Source organism: Hemitrygon akajei, unplaced genomic scaffold (genome assembly GCF_048418815.1).
Source record: "Hemitrygon akajei unplaced genomic scaffold, sHemAka1.3 Scf000172, whole genome shotgun sequence".
NCBI classification, from domain to species: Eukaryota; Metazoa; Chordata; class Chondrichthyes; order Myliobatiformes; family Dasyatidae; genus Hemitrygon; species Hemitrygon akajei.
In genome coordinates this window covers 877532-898905 of record NW_027332058.1, presented here as the reverse complement: position 1 = coordinate 898905, position 21374 = coordinate 877532, and the positions used below count along the sequence as shown (strand labels likewise).

The window sequence follows — 21374 nt, the reverse complement described above, 5'->3', positions numbered from 1 at the left end:
TAGATTTTATACGTCATCATTCCAAATCCACATACGAATTATCACGGAAAGTGACTTGTCACAAGGGGTATCGTCTTCAAGTGAATTACCACACTACACCCAGGCAAGGGTTAACACATTAGTGGTCTTCACAGGATACCCCAAATCAGATCCACTCCTATGGATCAAACGAGGTGACATCCACAGATTTGAGTACGCTGAATCGATAATTAACCCACCCTTGTGGTGGGCATAGGAAAGTTGTAATCAGTGACTCTTGGCCACTAGTTCCCTGGTTTTGATCCTTCCATTTTACCTCCTTCGTCTCCGTCTGACTTTGAGTGTCTGTGTCCTCGGTTAAAACTAAACAAGCTGCACGCGATGAAAACAAGCTGCAAGTCAAACTGATTTAACGTTTTAATTTCTCTCTCTTAAAATGGCAGTCTACAGCAAACGAAATCTAGGGATTCATAACAACGGCAACTCCCCATTGTGAACTGACTGATGTGCCAGTACTTGGGATGACTGAGTGAATCCTTTCCCACATTCTGAGCCGGTGAACGGCCTCTCCCCAGTGTGAACTCACAAGTGACTCTGTGGGTTGGGTGACCGAGTGATTCGCTTCCCTCATTCTGAGCAGGGGAACGGGTTCTCCCCAGTGTGATCTCGCTGGTGTCTCTGTAGGTTCGATGGTTCAGTGAATCCTTTTCCACAGACTGAGCAGCAGAACGGCATCTCCCCAGTGTGAAGTCGCTGATGTCTCTGTAGGTTCGATGGATCAGTGAATCCCTTTCCACAGACTGAGCAGGTGAACGGCTGCTCCCCAGTGTGAACTCGCTGATGTCTCTGTAGGTTCGATGGATCAGTGAATCCCTTTCCACAGAATGAGCAGGTGAACGGCTGCTCCCCAGTGTGAAGTCGCTGATGTCTCTGTAGGTTCGATGGATCAGAGAATCCCTTTCCACAGACTAAGCAGGTGAACGGCTTCTCCCCAGTGTGAACTCGGTGATGTCTCTGTAGGTGGGATGACTGAGTGAATCCCTTCCCACATACTGAGCAGGTGAACGGCTTCTCCCCAGTGTGAACTCGCTGATGACTCTGTAGGTTCGATGGATCAGTGAATCCCTTTCCACAGACTGAGCAGGAGTCCGGTTTCTCCCCGGTGTGAACTCGCTGATGTCTCTGTAGGTCGGATGACTGAGTGAATCCCTTTCCACAGACTGAGCAGGAGAACGGTTTCTCCCCGGTGTGAACTCGCTGATGTCTCTGTAGGTCGGACGACTGAGTGAATCCCTTTCCACAGACTGAGCAGGAGAACGGTTTCTCCCCGGTGTGAATTCGCTGATGTCTCTGTAGGTGGTATGACTGAGTGAATCCCTTCCAACAGACTGAGCAGGTGAACGGCTTCTCCCCAGTGTGAACTCGATGGTGTCTCTGTAGGGTGGATGACTGAGTGAATCCCTTCCAACAGACTGAGCAAGTGAATGGCTTCTCCCCAGTGTGAACTCGCTGATGTATCTGTAGGGTGGAAGATCGAGTGAATCGCTTCCCACATTCTGAACAAAGGAATGGCCTCTTCCCAGTGTGAACCCGCTGGTGTGCCATTACGTCAGATGATTGAGTGAATACTTTCCCACAAATTCAGCAGATCACCAGCCTCTGCCCGGTGTGAACTGACTGTGTGTCCGCAGGTGGAAAGACCAATTGAATCCTTTCTCATAAACAGATCAGGTGAATGGCCTTGTCCAGTGTGAACTTGCTGATGTACCTTCAGTTGAGATGACCGAGTGAATCTATTCCCACTGTCTGAGCAGGCGAACAGCCTTTCTCCTGTGTAAAATGACGGGCGTGCCAGTTGGTCAGATGACCGAATAAATCCCTCCCCACAGTCTTGAGTAGGAAGGATAGTCGATTGAATCCCTCGCTTCACTTCTTAAATATCTGGACAGAGACTGCAAAACTGGTGTGCTGTGTTTGAGATTCCTGCAGACAAATTCCTTCTCGTTTTAACATCTGAAATGATTTACAAAGTCCATCAAGTTTTGATCTGGCTGTTCCTCATTGTTACAATGAGGTTGAACCCAAGTTGGACAGAGAAATCATCTCCTGACTGGGCAGAGAGCTGGTATCTGGAATGACCATCAATTCCCTGATGCTCTTCCTGTTTCTATAACAATGGGGCATTTCTGCCATCTGCAATTTGTACCCTGGCTCAGTTTGACTCTCTCCATTGGTACTATTCCCTCTTCCTGCTGAGCTGCATGGGTGCCTGGCCCCACAGTAACTGAAAAACTCTTATGCAAATTGTCTTTCTTGACGTGTATCTGGGATTTTCTGTTACGTATTATTAACTTAAAGTTCCACAATTTTAACTCCATATAAAAAATCCCTGCTGAGGTGAATGGTTGGTCTGCACAGCTGTTAAATGGACATAGAGTGAATATTAGTATTACTTCAGTTCCTTGTGGAAAATTACAATACAGAAACAGGCCATTCGGGCCATCTGGTTTGTGCTGAACTAATTAAACTGCCCACTCCCACATCCCTACCGTCCAGGTACCTACACGAACCGCTTAAATGTTGAAATTGAGCTTGCATGCACCACTTATGCTGCTGCTCATTCCACACCAGGATGTGTGAAGAAGTTCCCCCTCATGTTCACCTTAACATTTCACCTTTCACCCTTAACCCATGGACTCTGGTTGTAGTCCCACACCATCTCAGTGGTAAAAGCCAGCCAAGGGGAGTAGGGGGCGACCGTGGATGACAAGGGAAGTCAAGGACAGTATAAAAATAAAAGAGAAGATGTATAACATAGCAAAGATGAGAGGGAAGCCAGAGGATTGGGAAACTTTTAATGAGCAACAGAAGATAACTAAAAAGGCAATACGGGGAGAAAATACTAACTTCAAAATGCTCCTTCTGAATTCCTGTGTAAACAAGACTGGCTTTTCCGTCTCCTGTTTGATTCTTACTGAGAGAGAGAGAGAGGGACGGAACTATTTGACTATGCAGCGTGTTTACACTTGCTTGCATCTTGTGTTTACATAGCTCACAATTTGTTTTATTTAAGCAAGGACACACAGTCAGCCAGAGAGAAAGAAAGAAGATGGAAAGTTCGAAACAAAGGGCCGAGTGGCCAAAGGTCACTGTTTGGACTCTCGTATGCCCACAAGGTGAGTTGATTATTGATCCAGCCTATACCGAATGTGTGATTGTCACTTTGTTTGATCTATTGGAGTGGATCTGTTGGTTTGGGAGTATCCTGTGAGGACCACTTGTGCTAACCCTTGCCTGGGTGTGGTAATTCACTTGAAGAGGTACCCCTGTGACCAATCACTGTTGGTGATAATTCGTATAATCCATATGGGGATTTTTTTTGGAATATCCCGTGGCTACCACTTTTGTTAACCCTTAGCTGGATTCGGGAGTGTTATGTGGTAACCACTTGTGAGAAGGGATATTCTGTGGAAATCACTGTCAGTAATACTTTGTGTGTTGGATCTGGATTGGGAGTACCTTGCAGAATCTATCTGTGCGTTGACCCTTGCCTGGGTGGTAGTTCCTTCTGAAGACAGTACTCCTCTGATAAGCTACTTTTGGAGATAATTCGTATGTGGATTTAGAACAACGACGGATAAGACCTACAGCGACTGTTATCCTGTTTTACCACTGTGGAATTTGTGGAATTCAACGTAATTGCCTTCTCTCGACATTCACCTTGGATTACAAATATCTCTCTCTCGTCAAGGAGGCCTCGGGCGTAAGAAATGAGGGGAGGATCACCAGAGGGAGATAGAGAACAGGCAAACAACTAACTATGCCAGTAATGGAGTAAGAAGGGGAGGAGGGTCATTAACGGAAGTTAGAGAAGGCAAAGTTCATGCGATCAGGTGGAGGCTCCCCAGCCGGTATATAAGGTGTTGTTCCTCCAACCTGAGTTTGGATTCATTTTGTCAATAGAGGAGGCCGTGGATAGACACATCAGAATGGGAATGGGACGTGTAATTAAAATGTCTAACTTGCGTTAATGCCCCTCCTCCCCTTCTTTTTTTTTTTAAACTTTTTTTATTGTTTTCAAATAGTTACAAAATAAAAGTGTATGAGAAAAATGTTACCCAGCCCCCCTCCCCTTAACCCCTCCCCCCTAACATCCCTAAAAAAAAAGGAATGCCTGGATATTGGAAGATCCCCACACGCTCCACGGAGTTCGTAATAACTTTGGTGTATGCATTTATTTCTTTCCCCAAGTCCCTGACATATTTACTTGTTACCTGTTCTCCATCTACACCCCTCCTTTCTCCCGAGGCCTCCCGTCCCATGATCCTTTCCCTTCTCCAGCTCTCTATCACTTTCGCCAATCACCTTTCCAGCTCTTTGCTTCATCCCACCTCCTCCGGTCTTCTCCTATCATTTCGCATTTCCCCCTACCCCCACTACTTTCAAATCTATTACTATTTTTCCTTTCGGTTAGTGCTGACGAAGGGTCTCGGCCCGAAATGTCGACAGCGCTTCACCCTATAGATGCTGCCTGGCCTGCTGTGTTCCACCAGCATTTTGTGTGCGTTGTTGTTTGAATTTCAGATTTCCTCGTGTTTGCTTTTAGGGATATCGTCTTTAAGTGAATCGCCACACCACATACCCAGGCAAGGGTTAACACGTAAGTGGTCTCCACAGGATTCCCCAAAAAAAATCCACTCCTGTGGATTATTTGAGGTGACAGGCGCACATTCGATGTGCACTGGATCGATAATCAAACCGCCCTTGTGGGCACAGGAGAGTTCCAAACAGTGACCCTTGGCCACTAGCTTCCTTGTCTAAATCCTTTTGTTCTCTTTCTTTGCGTCCTTCTGACAGTGAGTGTCTGTGTCCTCGCTTAAAACGAAACAACCTGCAAATCAGACAGTCCCGCCTCCTTGAGCTCTCTCTCTCTCTCTCTCAGTAAAAATCAAACGTGAGCTGAGAAAGTCAGCGGCTGACGTAATTGTTTGTCCCCACCTCACTCAGGTACTCTCTTAAAGTGACAGTCCACAGCAAACGAGACTTAGGGATTCATAACACTTCCCCTCCCCCCCAAAAAAAATATTTTTGCTCTAAAAGAGAAAAATTTTAACTGCAAGCTACAGTATGTAAAATAATGCATGTGTGGTTATCATGTAACACATTGTAGAATCGTATGCAAATACCAGATTCTGCTTCACTATTAAAACTGTAAGCTCAGCTTCTGGAAAGACAAACGGTAATGATATTGTCCGTGCTTTTCATATGCATTATCACAATGCCATATTCTTGCAAAATCAGACTCTAGTTTAACAATCATCTGGTTTTGCCCTTTACTTGAATGAAAAACACCAACAGATTATGATCAGTATAAACTACAAGAGGTTTCTTCTCAGGACAAACATCGACATCAAAATGCCGCAAGGCCAAGATGAGTGACAACAACTCTTTCTCTAAGAACCACAGAACATTACAGCACAGAAACAAGCCTTTTGGCCCTTCTTGGCTGTGCCGAACCATTTTTCTACCTAGTCCCACTGACCTGCACCTGGGACTTATCCGTCCAAGCCCCTCTCATCCATATATCTGTCCAAGTTTTTCTTAAATGTCAAAAGTGAGCCCGCTAAGGTGGAATAATTTATTTGATGCTCATTGAATTTTCTCGAAAAGTAAGCTACAGGCTGTTCAACATCATCATCATCTTTCTGTAATAACACTGCCCCGGCAGCTTCATCACTGGCATCCACAGCTATACAAAATGGCTTTGTAAAGTCAGGTGCCCTGAGCACAGGTTAATGACATAAAAATGGCTTTCAATCGATCAAATGTCTCCTGACAAGGCTCGGTACAAACAAACTTTTCACCCTTCTTCAGGAGATTAGTCAGAGGAAGAGCGATAGCAGTAAAGTTCTTGCTGAACTTCATCCAACCATTCCCAGAAACCTTCTAAGAGCCTTCTTACCAGTGGGAATAGGAACTTCAGAAATTGCCTGGACTTTTGCCTGAACAGGAGCCAACTTGCTTTGACCTACAATATAGCCAAGATAAGTCACAGTGGCATGTCCAAATTCACTCTTAGCTAAATGTAAGGCTGGCCTGGGAAAGCCTGTCAAACAGCTTCTCTACTGCAGAGATATGTTCTTCCCAAGTGTCACTCCCTGTGACTAAGTCATCAATATAGGCATCTGTGTGTTCTAACCCTCGAATTACAGAATCAAACGTTCTCTGAAATGATCCTGGACCATTTTTCCATTCCAAACGGCAAAACACTGTATTCATACAACCCAGAAGGTGTCACAAACGCAGAAATTTCTCTACCTCTGTCCATCAATGGAACACACCAATACCCTTTCAACAGATCAATCTTTGTTGGAAATTTAGCTTTTCCATCTTTATCGATGCAATCATCCACCCTAGGGATAGGATAGGCATCTGTTTTTGTTACTGCATTTACCTTCCTATAACCAGTGCAAAATCTAATACTGCCATCAGGTCTGGGCACAATAACGGTGGGTGACTCCAATCTGATGCTGCAGGACTAATAATACCATTTTCCAGCATATTTTCAAATTCTTGCTCAGCCAATTTACTCTTTTCTACTTTCATACGATATTGGTGTTGTTTAATCGGTTTGGCTTGACCAATATCTACATCATGTACTACGACCGTGGTTTGCTTGGGAACATCAGGAAATAAATCTTTAAACTTCAGAATTAATTCTTTCAGCTGTTGTTGCTCTGGCTGCAAATGACCCAGCTTGTTATCATTTTTTTTTTCCAGAACAACCGAGTTCATTAGCCTAACTGGGGCCACGTTTGGCTTGTGAAAAGTCTCAGACAAGACAATTGTTTTATTCTCAGGGTTACCAGATTCATATGTTTTGACAGCAACACTCACAGATGGTGCCTGTTTGTCAAAATAAGGCTTTATCATATTTCTGTGTACAACCTGTGTTAGTTTACGTCAGTCGGGTGTTTTAATAACATAATTTACAACGTTAATTTGAGAGCCTATTTCATACGGTCCATTGAGTTTCACCTGGAGTGGATTCGTCAACATTGGAGATAAAATAAGATAAGATATCCCCCACCTGGTATTTTCGTTCGCAAGCCCGCTTATCAAACCAACACTTCAGTTTTTTTGGAGAAATGTTTAAGTTTTGTCTCACTAGACTACACGCTTGGTGTAGTTTTTATTGAACTTCAAAACATAGTCTAACAAGTTAACATGTACATCCCCATCAATCCACTGTTCCTTTAACAAGTCAAAGTTCCCCTCAGTCTACAACCAAATAGTTCAAGTGAACTAAAGCCCCGTGATCCTGTACTGACTCTTACTGAGAACAAAAGCAAATATATTTCTTCATCCCAGTCTTTCCATTTTCAACACACTATGTCTTAATCATTGTTTTGAGTGTAGAATGAAAACGTTCTGCAGCCCTTGTGATTCCAGATGGTACGCAGATGATGTTATTTGTTCAGCTCCTAGTTCATAAAATACCTACTGAAATAATCCAGGTGTAAAATTACTTTCTTGATCAGACTGGATTTCTTTAGGCAATCCAGAAAAAGTGAAAAAAAACTTGGTAAGAACTTTCGCTACAGTTTTAGCTTTAATATTTCTGAAAGGTATTGCCTCTGGGAATCTGGATGCAGTATACATAATACTTTGTAGCTACTGATGGCCAGGTTTAGGCTTCGGCACTGGGCCAACAGAATCCACTATAACTTTAGAAAAGGGTTCACCGAATGCAGGTATAGACTACAGTGGGGCCACTGGGGTGACCTGGTGGGGTTTACCCACAAATGGACAAGTGTGACAGGTTTGCAAAAGGTCACATCTTTCCTGAAATTAAGCAAGTAAAATTATTTCATAAACCTGTTTACAGTTATATTCACTCGAAAATGGCCACCTAAGGGCATACTGTGGGCCAAAGTTCAAATTTAAGTCCTATAAACTTCAGGAACTACAACTTGGTGAACAATTGCCCATTCCTCACTCTCTGGTATAGCAGGTGGCCTCCACTTCCTCATTATCACTCCATCCTTGAGATAATACCCTACTGGCACTTTCTTAATCTCATCATCTGAGAGATCTGTTTCTTTTAAAGCTTCAGTCTCACGGTCTCGGTTCTGTTCTGCTATAAACTCCTTCCTAGACAGGGATAAATCTTTTTCATCAAACTTGCCACCTGAATCCTGTTGAAACAATGAAGGCAGAAAAGTCCCTGACAAGTCATCATAACCTGAATCCCGATTTTGGCTATCATGGGTATCAGAATCATGCTGCACAGAACCGTCTGCGTCGGCAGACTTTTTAACCATACTTCGAGTTACTGCGCAGGAAGGATAAATGTTAAAATCCATCTGTGTGTCGTCAGTGGTTGGCTTAGTTGTCAACTACACTGCAGGAACTACTTTAACATCTGCCAGGTCATTCCCTAACGGGAAAGTAACATCTTCCACCGGAAACTGGAGCACAATCCGATTTTAACAGGTCCCGAAACCAACCCTGACTGTAAAGTTACCTTGTACAATGGAACAGAAACCACACCGCCCCCAATGCCTTTAATAAGATTTACCTCACCTGTTTCAGTCTCATCACCAAACTTTGGAATGCTGTCTCATATAAGTGACTGAGAAGCCCCTGTATCTCAAACAATTTTCAGTGGTACCGGGGTTGACCCTTCCTTAAATAATACAATCCCGTCTGACATAAAATGATCGAATCTCATCTTAAATGTGTCAGACCTCTCAAATCCTTATCTGAGCCTCAACAGGATGTTCAGAACCCTGTGGGTTGACAGGTGCTTCAACAGACTGATCACAGGCATTCGGGACTGCCTCCTTTTCCTTTTTCCTTATCTGAGCTTCAAACAGATTGTTCAGAACCCTGTGGGTTTACAGGTGCTTCAACAGACTGATCACAGGCATTCGGAACTGCCTCCTTTTCCTTTTTCCTTAACTGAGCCTCAACAGAATGTTCAGAACTTTATGAGTTAAAGCAAACTTATCTGCTAATCCAGCAGACTCCTGCAAAGTGGCAGCATCATTTTCATCTAAATATCTCTTTCTGTCATCAGGCACGCACCCTCTGAATTCTTCAATTAAAATCAACTCTTACAAACTGTTAAAATCATCATTTATATTTTTATATGTGCAACAGCAGCTAAACACAAAAACTGATCATAAGCAAGTTCCATATAAGTTTGGTTCACAGACTTCCTGAAATTTCTAAACTTCTGCCTGTATGCTTCTGGGACCAGCTCGTAAGCGTTGAGCACAACTTGTTTCACTATGTCATAATCAGCTGCTTCATCAACTGTCAAAGCAGAATAGGCTTGCTGAGCCTTTCCCTTAATTACACTTTGTAAGAGAATAGGCCAAACCTCTTTTGGCCACATTAAACTCTGAGCAGCCATCTGGAGGCACCAATTTAACTTCCTGACTGGCCTTAAACTTATCACAAGAGTCTAACGTTTGACCCCTTTGCTGCAATATCTCTATCCTTTCCAGCTCGAACTGCCTCTGCCTTTCCACAGCCTCCGCATTTAATTTTCTCACTTGTACTGGAGCTCAAGCTCACTAGGTTTACGTTCAGGAAACACCTCCAACTCGTCCACTTTAAACACACCCTCAGATACATAATGTTCGGCTATTACACTCCGCATCTGTGCCCTCCTCATTGTCGATTTCCCCTTAGCAAGTTTTAACCTTTTACCAATATGTAACAACTCAATCCTTCTGGCGTCCTCCAATGCCTGGCACTTCGAGACATTTATCAACATCCATTGCTACAGATTTTTCACACACAAATAAATCAAAAGGAATTTCCCCAATGAAATCGATAATTAATGACTACGCCCCCAAATCTGTTCATATCCCAGACGCAGGCCCAAATTTTGTTATGAATTTTAACGCTTTAGAAACGAACACCAGCAATAGGCTACACCTGGAGTCTGTTTTTAATGTTAGAACCAACTTTATTAGAATCTACTTAGAATATAATAATTTAAACAAGATAAACAAATGTGTCATGTGTATATATGTGTGCAAATATAATATTGATTTCGGGAGAAACAAGGCTTGGCGTCTTGAGATGGCAAAGTATGAAAGTTCAGTTCAACCATGCAATAGGTGATGAGAGAGATATTTGTAATCCAGCGTAAATGTTGAGAGAAGGCAATTATGTCGAATTCCACAGGTTTCATGGTGGTAAAACGAGACAACAGCTGCTGTAAATTTTATCCGTCATCATTCCAAATCCACATACGAATTATCACGGAAAGTGACTTGTCACAAGGGGTATCGTCTTCAAGTGAATTACCCCACCACACCCAGGCAAGGGTTAACACATTACTGGTCTTCACAGGATACCCCAAATCAGATCCACTCCTACGGATCAAACGAGGTGACAACCACACATTTGAGTACGCTGAATCGATAATTAACCCACCCTTGTGGGCATAGGAAAATTGCAATCAGTGACCCTTGGTCACTAGTTCCCTTGTTTTGATCCTTCCATTTTACCTCCTTCGTCTCCGTCTGACTCTGAGTGTCTGTGTCCTCGGTTAAAACTAAACAAGCTGCGAGCGATGTAAACAAGCTGCAAGTCAAACTGATTTAACTTTTTAATTTCTCTCTCTTAAACTGGCAGTCTACAGCAAACGAAATCTAGGGATTCATAACAACGGCAACTCCCCATTGTGAACTGACTGATGTGCCAGTAGGTGGGATGACTGACTGAATCCTTTCCCTTATTCTGAGCAGGTGAACGGCTTCTCCCCAGTGTGAATTCGCTGGTGTCTCTGTAGGGTGGATGACTGAGTGAATCCTTTCCCACAGACTGAGCAGGTGAATGGCCTCTCCCCAGTGTGAACTCGCTGGTGTCTCTGTAGGTTGGATGACTGAGTGAATCCCTTCCCACAGACTGAGCAGGTGAACGGCTTCTCCCCAGTGTGAACTCGCTGATGGCTCTGTAGGTGGTGTGATAGAGTGAATCCCTTCCCACAGACTGAGCAGGTGAATGGCCTCTCCCCGGTGTGAACTCGCTGATGACTCTGTAGGTTGGATGAATGACTGAATCCCTTCCCACAGACTGAGCAGGTGAACGGCTTCTCCCCAGTGTGAACTCGCTGATGGCTCTGTAGGTGGTGTGATAGAGTGAATCTCTTCCCACAGACTGAGCAGGTGAATGGCCTCTCCCCGGTGTGAACTCGCTGATGACTCTGTAGGTTGGATGAATGACTGAATCCCTTCCCACAGACTGAGCAGGTGAACGGCTTCTCCCCAGTGTGAACTCGCTGGTGATTCCGTAGGTTGGATGACTGACTGAATCCCTTCCCACAGACTGAGCAAGTGAACGGCTTCTCCCCAGTGTGAACTCGCTGATGTATCTGTAGGGTGGAAGAGCGAGTGAATCGCTTCCCACATTCTGAACAAATGAACGGCTTCTCCCCAGTGTGAACTCTCTGGTGTCTCTGTAGGTTGGATGACCGAGTGAATCGTTTCGCACATTCTGAGCAGGTGAATGGCTTCTCCCCAGTGTGTACCCGCTGGTGTGCCATTACGTCAGATGATTGAGTGAATCCTTTCCCACAAATTCAGCAGATCACCAGCCTCTGCCCGGTGTGAACTGACGGTGTGTCCGCAGGTGGGAAGACCAATTGAATCCTTTCTCACAAACAGAACAGGTGAATGGTCTTGTCCAGTGTGAACTTGCTGATGTACCTTCAGTTGAGATGACCGAGTGAATCTATTCCCACTGTCTGAGCAGGTGACCGTCCTTTCTCCTGTGTAAGATGAAGGGCGTGCCAGTTGGTCAGATGACCGAATAAATCCCTCCCCACAGTCTGAGTAGGAAGGATAGTCGATTGAATTCCTCGCTCCACTTCTTAAATATCTGGACAGAGACAGCAAAACTGGCGTGTTGTGTTTGAGATTCCTGGAGACAAATTCCTTCTCGTTTTAACCTGTGTAATGATTTACAAAGTCCATCAATGGCTGTAGGACAACATTTCAGATGAGATTGCTTGAGTCGCCAAGTTTTGATCTGGCTGTTCCTCACTGTTACAATGAGGTTGAACCCAAGTTGGACAGAGAAATCATCTCCTGACTGGGCAGAGTGCTGGTATCTGGAATGACCATCAATTCCCTGATGCTCTTCCTATTTCTATAAGAATGGGGCATTTCTGCCATCTACAATTTGTACCCTGGCTCAGTTTGACTCTCTCCATTGGTATTATTCCCTCTTCCTGCTGAGCTGCATGGGCACCTGGCCCCACAGTAAATGAAACACTCTCACACAAATAGTCTTTCCTGACGTGCATCTGGGATTTTCTGTTACGTATTATTAACTTAAAGTTCCACAATTTTAACGCCATATAAAAAATCCCTGCTGAGGTGAATGGTTGGTCTGCACAGCTGTTAAAAGGACTTAGAGTGAATATTAGCGTTACTTCAGGTTCTTGTGGAAAATTGCAATACAGAAACAGGCCATTTGGGCCATCTGGTTTGTGCTGAACTAATTAAACTGCCCACTCCCACATCCCTACCATCCAGGCACCTACACGAACCTCTTAAATGTTGAAAACATGCTCGCATGCACCACTTGTGCTGGCTGCTCATTCCACACCCGGATAACCGTCTGTGTGAAGAAGTTTCCCCTCATGTTCACCTTAACATTTCACCTTTCACCCTTAACCCATGGCCTCTGGTTGTAGTCCCGCACCATCTCAGTGGTAAAAGCCAGCTAAGGGGAATAGGGGGCGACCGTGGATGACAAGGGAAGTCAAGGACAGTATAAAAATAAAAGAGAAGATGTGTAACATAGCAAAGATGAGAGGGAAGCCAGAGGATTGGGAAACCTTTAAAGAGCAACAGAAGATAACTAAAAAGGCAATACGGGGAGAAAATACTAAATTCTAAATTCTCCTACTAAATTCCTGTGTATAGAGGGGCGGAACTATTTGACGATGCAGCGTGTTTACACTTGCTTGCAGCTTGTGTTTACATAGCTCACAGTTTGTTTTATTTAAGCAAGGACAGTCACAAACACAGTCAGCCAGAGAGAAAGAAAGAAGATGGAAAGTTCGAAACAAAGGTTCCTAGAGGCCAAAGGCCACTGTTTGGACTCTCCTATGCCCACAAGGGTGGGTTGACTATTGATCCAGCGTATACCGAATGTGTGATTGTCACTTAGTTTGATCCATTGGAGTGGATCTGTTGGTTTGGGAGTATCCTGTGAGGACCACTTGTGCTAACCCTTGCCTGGGTGTGGTAATTCACTTGAAGAGGTACGCGTGTGAACAATCACTGTTGGTGATAATTCGTATAATCCATATGGGGATTTTATTGGAGTATCCCGTGGCTACCACTTTTGTTAACCCTTAGGTGGATTCGGGTGTGTTATGTAGTAAACACTAGTGAGAAGGGATATTCTGTGGAAATCACTGTCGGTAATACTTTGTGTGTTGGGTCTGGATTGGGAGTACCTTGCGGAATCTACCTGTGTGTTAACCCTTGCTTGGGTGGTAGTTCCTTCTGAAGACAGTACTCTTGTGATAAGCTACTTTTGGTGATAATTCGTATGTGGATTTAGAACAACGACGGATAAGACCTACAGCGACTGTTATCCTGTTTTACCACTGTGGAATTTGTGGAATTCAACGTAATTGCCTTCTCTCGACATTCACCTTGGATTACAAATATCTCTCTCTCTCGTCATTGATTCCGTGGATGAACTGAATGTCATACTTTACCATCTCAAGACTTTAAGCTTGGTATTCCCTGCGCTCAGTGACTTGGGAGTTATATTTACACATATGTGTCCTCATAACACTTTTAGCTTTTGATTATTTTGCTTAATTTGTTATATTATAAGTAGATACGAATAAAGCCAGTGGTTTTAACATCAAAAGCACACTCCAGGTGTGGTCTATTGCTGCTGGTTCATTTAAACCGTTACAGGAATGTAACAGAGGTATCCGTGATTATGTCTTTCCGGAAGCCCCCATGTTAACACCTTCCTGTCTCTCTGTCACACCTTGCCAAACAGGTAGAACCAGGGACCTGCTGGGTAAAACTATGATTCCAATGTCTGTAATCCTGATCAACCAGAGTGAGGAACTCTCAGCCTGGGCTTCCTCAAATAACACCTGCGGAAGAGAGTGAGGAACTGTGGTCCAATCAGAGATGACTGTGGCTGTCGGTGTTTTGAGGGATGGTATCGCAGGCCCCCACCAAACGGAACTTCCTATACTGGGAAACATGCATCCTGGCCAGAACCGCAGGTGCCCATCAGCCGAGAGGAATAACTGAGACTGAGCGATTTTGGATGATCGCTTTTCTCTCCTATGGAGTAGCCAGGAATTCACGAGAGATAATCAATTTGGCTATAAGCACTTGAGGAGCTGGCCACAATACTGCAGGGACCCTGACAGAAACACAGGCCCAGGTAACAGAAATATCCACTGAAATGATTGCAATCCGGCAAATAGTCGTACGGAATCGTATGGCTTTAGATTTTATCCCAGCTGAGAAAGGGGGAACCTGTGCTGTTATTGACATAGAATGCTGCACCTATATCCCTGATGAGGCTACTAACGTTACATCCCTCTCCAAGCACACTGCCAAGGAGACTGACAGCATCAAGAGAGTAGGGCAGGATTTACACGGGTTCACCGAAGGGTCGAAATGGTGATCTTCGAAGACCTGTCGGTAATATGTGGGGCAAGATATTGCATTATGTCCAAATGGTTGTACATATCATTGTTATAATTACTGATGTATGCCGTTTTTACCCACTGAGAAGTTAATGCTGTACTTGTTTGCTTTCTCCGTAAAAAGTTACTACTTTGTTGATCATGAATGATCTAAAGGAGGGAATGATAAAGTATGTAAAAGGGTTAACACTACATTAAAAAATAGCAGCCTGTTTTTCTGAAAGAATCTTCTGATGATCAACCAATGTGCTAAGCCGTGCTGAGCCATATTTCTTCTTCAGGGTAGCTAGCTAGGGTTTCAGGATGCTTATCTCCTTGTGCACTCATTTGCAGAGATAGGACAGCTTCAGTCTGTTCTGTGTGTGTAAGCCATTATGAATATTTTGTAATTTTTCTTTAGGGTCTGTCATGTAGTAAATATTTTTGGCTCCAGCCTGTCTTGTGTGGGGAGTATCTGGACAAATATATCTGTGGTGTAAGGGGAATTGGTGAATTGGGTGGGAGAATTCACAGACTGCTCCTATCTGAGTGACTAACTAAGTAAGTCCCACTCGGAGTGGATAGTTCAAAGGTTAATTTATTATCAAAGCAGGTATTCATAAATAACGCTGTTTTTTTTTTCTTCTCCAGAGAACCAAGAAACAAAGAAAACATGAAAGTCGTTCAGAGAGAAAAAAGAAATGAAACTCCCTCCACACCTCCCGCATTAAAAAGGACGGAATCCCGATCATCAACCTCCAAAACCCACCCCTCTCGCACAAAAGGGAAGAAAAATATCGACACCCGTTAAAAAACATTCCTACCCCGCACAACTGCGGAGGATCCGGTGTCACCAGTGTAGAGGCGGCCGCATCGGGAGCAGCGGACACAATAGGCGACCCCGGAAGATTCACAGGTGAAGTGTCGCCTCACCTGGAAGGATGATTGGACAACGGAGAGAGTTCGGCCGTCCCGCCCTTTCACTGTGACACCCCGAACTCCACATCAAATCCGTCCAAACGAATCTGGGCGAACTTTAATGACCAATAAATATTATTCCTCTCAGCGATCAGCTGTCTGAGTGATTCCCTGACTCTGAGAGGAAGGGGTATCTATGGTCCACACTGTCAGCGTGTTGAGTTTACCAGGAGACAAAGACTGCAGGGACGAGAGGTTTTCTGTTGACTAATACTCTGTGTGTGGACCCCGCTGGCAATTCTGGTGTTGTGACCCAAATCGAGACAAACACCACGCTGCCCACTCCACCAACAACACGGCACAGCCGGACACATAACAGGGGACTTTACATCCCACAACACTGGATTTTGTGATGAAACCCGTGATAAATGTTGTTCTCTCACCGAAAAGTCCATTAACCCTAACTCTAACCCTGCAATATGGTGTAAAATCCCGCTCCCCATACTAACACGGGTTATACAGACCAAAGCACAAACTGCCGGAGGAACTCAGTGGGTCGGACAGCATCTGTGGAGGGAAGTGGACCGTCAGCATTTCGGGCCGAGACCCTCCCTCTGGACAGAGTGTGGACGGGAAATAGTCAGAGAAAAGAGGTGAGGGGTGGGGATGGGGCAAGAGCTGAGGAGTGAGAGGTGGATCCAGGTGAGGGGGAGGTGGAATGTGAAAATAGTGACAAGGGTGGGAGGTGAGTAGTTGGGGCAACACGGGGCTGCAGAAGATGGATATTAATTCCATAGAGGATGAACAAGGAGGTTAGAGAGTATTTGTTATAGAGAGTGCAATGAAGCTTCACCTGACTGATCCCTGGGGTGGTGGGGTCATAACTTGAAGAAAGATCAAATGTGATAACTCTGAACATCATTACCGGTTGAACCAGGGATTCCAGTCTCTGAAAAAGGGGGTGGACTGTCCGGGACTGTAATGAGGGGAAAAGTCTCCATTCCGAGGGTGGTGAATATCTGTAAATCCCCTCCACAGAGGGCGGTGAAGACTCAATGGTCGTCCTCACGTAGAAAAGAGGCCGGCAGATGTGTGGTGACCGAAGGGATCGAGGAAATGAAGATCGGACAGAAACGTGGCTGAGATGGGAGAGCAGCCGCCATCTTGTTGATGGTTAGATGGGCCGAATGGCCACCTCCTGCTGTTTCTCACTTGATGTTTCAGTGTTCCTGTCCACTGAAGCCGGAGGAATGTGAATAGAAATTAGTGTTTATAAACACAGAACTGATTTAAATGAAACGTGAACACTTCCTGTTTGGGATTGAATTATGTTTCGGACCTGGATGGGAATCGAGCCTGCGACTCTGTGACCTGGGGGTAGAGGGAAAGGGATCGGGGTAGATATGGTGTGGAAAAGTAGACATGTATCTGGTGTAAATATGGAATAATTTTTTGGAATGCGGCGGATGGTTCGGGCAGCGTGTGAGTGGAGAGGAGCAGAGTCACCGGTTCAGGAGGGAGACCCTCCACCCGTCACCTGATCCCGTTTCCCATTCATGTTTTTCTGCAGATCTGCAGCATCTGCGGGTCACTGCTCTACGTGTCCGTGTAGCTTCATCTTTCCCCGTTCAGACAAGGCAGTGAGATCCCGATCTGTCATGTCCTCTCGTTGTGGGTGGACAATGTTTTTTTTCCTGCAATATTTTCTGCATGTTTCATTCACTGTTTCAACGTGCTGAAGTGCAGCCGATGTTTCTGGGTGTTTGACCCATTTATGTGAGAATTTAGCTATTTGCATTTATCTGAGCTTCTCATAAATGTGTAAAGTTTAATTCAGCTTCACTTCAGAATTTCCAAAGCAACAACCCAGTCAGTCAAATAGTTCCACACAATTAAAATAGTTTATTACATTTTTATTTTTTCTATTTTTGCACTATATATATTCTTACTTTAAATCACAATTGTTAAAATCTTTTGTTAAGAATTAGGTTCTATTGCTACCGCAGAGACAACGGATTTCATGGCACATGCCGGTGCTATTAAACCTGATTCTGATACTGATATAGGAGACCCACCACCGGTCACCTGATCCCAGTTACTGCAGATCGTAATGTGAGATTGAAGCATCTTCCATATATTTGCTTTCCTCAGAAATGACCACAGTTCAGTTTCCTTCTGTGGTTCCAGAGCAGAAGCTCAGTCTGTCTAATATTTCCACACAATTAAAATGGGGAAATTTGTTTATTATCATCATGTACTGAGCTACAGTGACAATCTTGCCTGACGTACCATCCGCACAGATAGATACATTACAACAGTACATTGAGCTGATATACGACAAAACAATAACTGTAACAAAGCATTAATGCTGCAGAGAAAGTGCAGTGCAGATAGACATATGGTGCAGGGTCAAGTCGAGTTACATTGTGAGGTCGAGTCCATTTTATCCTTCATTTGGCTTATAACTGCAGACAGGAAGCCATCCTTCAGCCTGATGTTACGCACCTTACGGCTTTTGTATCTCTCCGCCAATGTGGGAGCGGATTTGCAGCAAGAATGTCCAGGTTATGAGCTTCTTTGTGTACATGGCCTGCTTTTCCGAGGGAGGGAAAGTGTAGGGAGAGTCCATGGAGTGGAGGCTTGTTTCTCTGATGTTCTCTGCTCTCGAAAGTTATCTGCAGTTCCTTGCAGTCATAGGCAGAGCAGTAGCCATACGAAGCATGAAGTATCGACAAGAAGCTCAGAGACCTCGGCCTTCACCCTGTCTTGTGTAGCTGGATCCTGGACTTCCTGTCAGATCCCCAGCAGGTGGTAAGAATGGGCTCCCTCACCTCTGTCTCTCTGACCCTCAGCATACATACCCCACAGGGTTGTCTCTTTGGACCTCTTCTTTACTCTCTGTGCATCCATGACTTGTGTTTCCACCCACAGCTCCAATCTGCTAATTAAATTTGCTGACAATACTACATTGATTGGTCTAATCTCAAAAAATAACTTTCAACCGATCAAATGCCTACTGACAAGGTTCGGTCCGAACAAACTTTTCAACCTTCTTCAGGAGATTAGTCAGAGGAAGAGCGATAGCAGCAAAGTTCTTTCAGAACTTACGATAATATCCATCCATTCCCAGAAACCTTCTAAGAGCCTTCTTAGCAGTCAGAATAGGAACTTGAGAAATTGCCTGGACTTTTGCCCGAACAGGAGCCAACTTGCTTTGACCTACAACATAGCCAAGACAGGTCACAGTGTCATGGCCAAATTCACTCTTAGCCAAGTTAACTGTAAGGCTGGCCTGGGAAAGCCTGTCAAACAGCTTTTATACTGCAGAGATATGCTCTTCCCAAGTGTCATTACCTGTGACTAAGTCATCAATATTGGCATCTGTGTGTTTTAATCCTCGAATTACAGAATCAAACGTTCTCTGGAATGTTCCTGGACCATTTTTCATTCCAAACAGCAAAACATTGTATTCATACAACCCAGATGTTGTCACAAACGCAGAAATTTCTCTACCTCTGTCCGTCAATGGAACACACCAATACCCTTTCAACAGATCAATCTTTGTAAGAAATTTAGATTTTCCAACCTTATTGATGCAATCATCTACCCTAGGGTAGGACATTTGCCTTCCTTTTATCAGTGCAAAATCTAACACTACCATCAGGTTTGGGCACAATAACGCAGGGTGAGCTCCAATCTGATGCTGAAGGGCTAACAATACCATTTTCCAGCATATATTCAATTCCTTGCTCAACTTATTTACACTTTTCTACGTTCATGCAATATTGGTGTTGTTTAATCGGTTTGGCTTGACCAATATCTACATCATGTATTGCGACCGTGGTTTGCTTGGGAACATCGGGAAATAAATCTTTAAACTTCAGAATTAATTCCTTCAGCTGTTGTTGTTGCTCTGGCTGCAGATGAGCCAACCTGTTATCAATATTTTCTGGAACAACCGAGTTCATTAGCTTAATGGGACCATGTTTTGCTTGTGAAAATTCTCAGACGAGTCAATTGTTTCATTCTCAGGGTTACCAGATTCATATGTTTTGACAACAACACTCACAGATGGTGCCTGCTTGTCAAAATAAGGCTTTATTATATTTATCTGTACCACCTGTGTTAGTTTACGTCAGTCGGGTGTTTTGATAACATAACTCACATTATTAATTTGAACGACTATTTCATACGGTCCATTGAGTTTCGCCTGATGTGGATTCGTCAACATTGGAGATAAGGTAAGCAACTTATCCCCCACCTGGTATTTTATTTCGCAAGCCCGCTTATCAAACACTTATTTTGTTTTGAAAAATCTTTAAGTTTTGTCTCGCTAAACTACAGGCCTGGAGTATTTCATTGTTGTACTTCAAAACTTAGTCTAACAAGTTAACATGCACATCCCCATCAATTCATTGTTCCTTTAACAAGGTCAAAGGACCCCTCACACTATGACCAAATACAAATTCAAATGGACTAATGCCCAGTGATTCCTGTACCAACTCTCTTACTGCGAACAAAAGCAAATATATTCCTTCATGTCAGTCCTTTCCATTTTCAACACAGTATGTCTTTTTTTGGCATGTGTGTGCGTGCGTCCGATGATGTATTTGTCAAGCATTTACAAGGCACGGAGCGAGAGAGAGAGACAGTGTGGAACACATTGTGTCTTAATCAGTTTTGAGGGCAGAATGAAATCTTTCTAGAACCCATCGTAATTCTGGATGGAACGCAAAGAATGTAATTTGTTTCGCACCCAGTTAATCAACTACCTGCTGGAATAATCCAGATGTAAAATTATTTCATGTCAGACTGGATTTCTTTAGGCAAACCAAATAAAGTAAAAAACTCGGTAAGAGCCTTCGCCAGTTTTAGCTTTAATATTTCTGTGAGGTGTTGCCTCTGGGAATCTGGATGCAGTACACATAATAGCTAGCAGATACTGATGGCCAGATTTAGTCTTTGGCAATGGGCCAACACAATCCACTATAAATTTTGAAAAGGGTTCACCAAATGCAGTTGTATATAGACTACAGTGGGGCACTGTGGAGATCTGATTAGGTTTACCAACAACTTGACCAATGTGACAGGTTCTGCAAAAGGTCACAACATCTTTCCTCAGATTAGGCCAGTAAAATTATTTCATAATCCTGTTTACAGTTTTATTCACTCCAAAATGGCCAACTGAGGGCAGAATGTCGGCCAAAGTTAAAATTTCAGTCCTATAAACTTTAGGAATTACAGCTTGGTGAACAATTGCCCATTCCTCACTCGCTGGTATAGCAGGTGGCCTCCATGTCCTCATTATCGCTCAATCCTTGTGATAATACCCTACTGGCACTTTCTTAATTTCATCATCTGAGAAAGCTGTTTCTTTTAAAGCTTCAAACTTAGGGTTTTGGTTCTGTTCTGCGATAAACTCTTCTGCATCGGCAGACATTTTAGCCATAATTCGAGTTCCTGCAGGAAGGATAAATGTTAAAATCCATCTGTGGGTCATCAGTGTTTGGGTTAATTGTTAACTGCACTGCAGGAACAACTTTACCATCTCCCAGGTCATTCCCTAACAGCAAATTAACATCTTCCTCTGGTAAACTGGAGCATACTCCGATCGTAACAGGTCCCGAAACCAACCCTGACTGTAAAGTTACCTTGTGCAATGGCACGGAAAACACGTCGCCTCAATGAATTTAGTAAGGTTTACCTCACCAGTGTGAGACTCATCACCAAACTTTAGAACGCTGTCTGATATAACTCACTGAGAAGCCCCAGTAAC

At 43.9% G+C, this 21374-nt stretch overlaps 1 pseudogene; it reads right to left on the bottom strand.

The window, feature by feature from the left end:
- Window positions 1-606: 606 nt before the first annotated feature.
- On the bottom strand, window positions 607-21047 carry LOC140724193 (uncharacterized; annotated as a pseudogene).
- Between the last annotated feature and the right edge of the window lie 327 nt (window positions 21048-21374).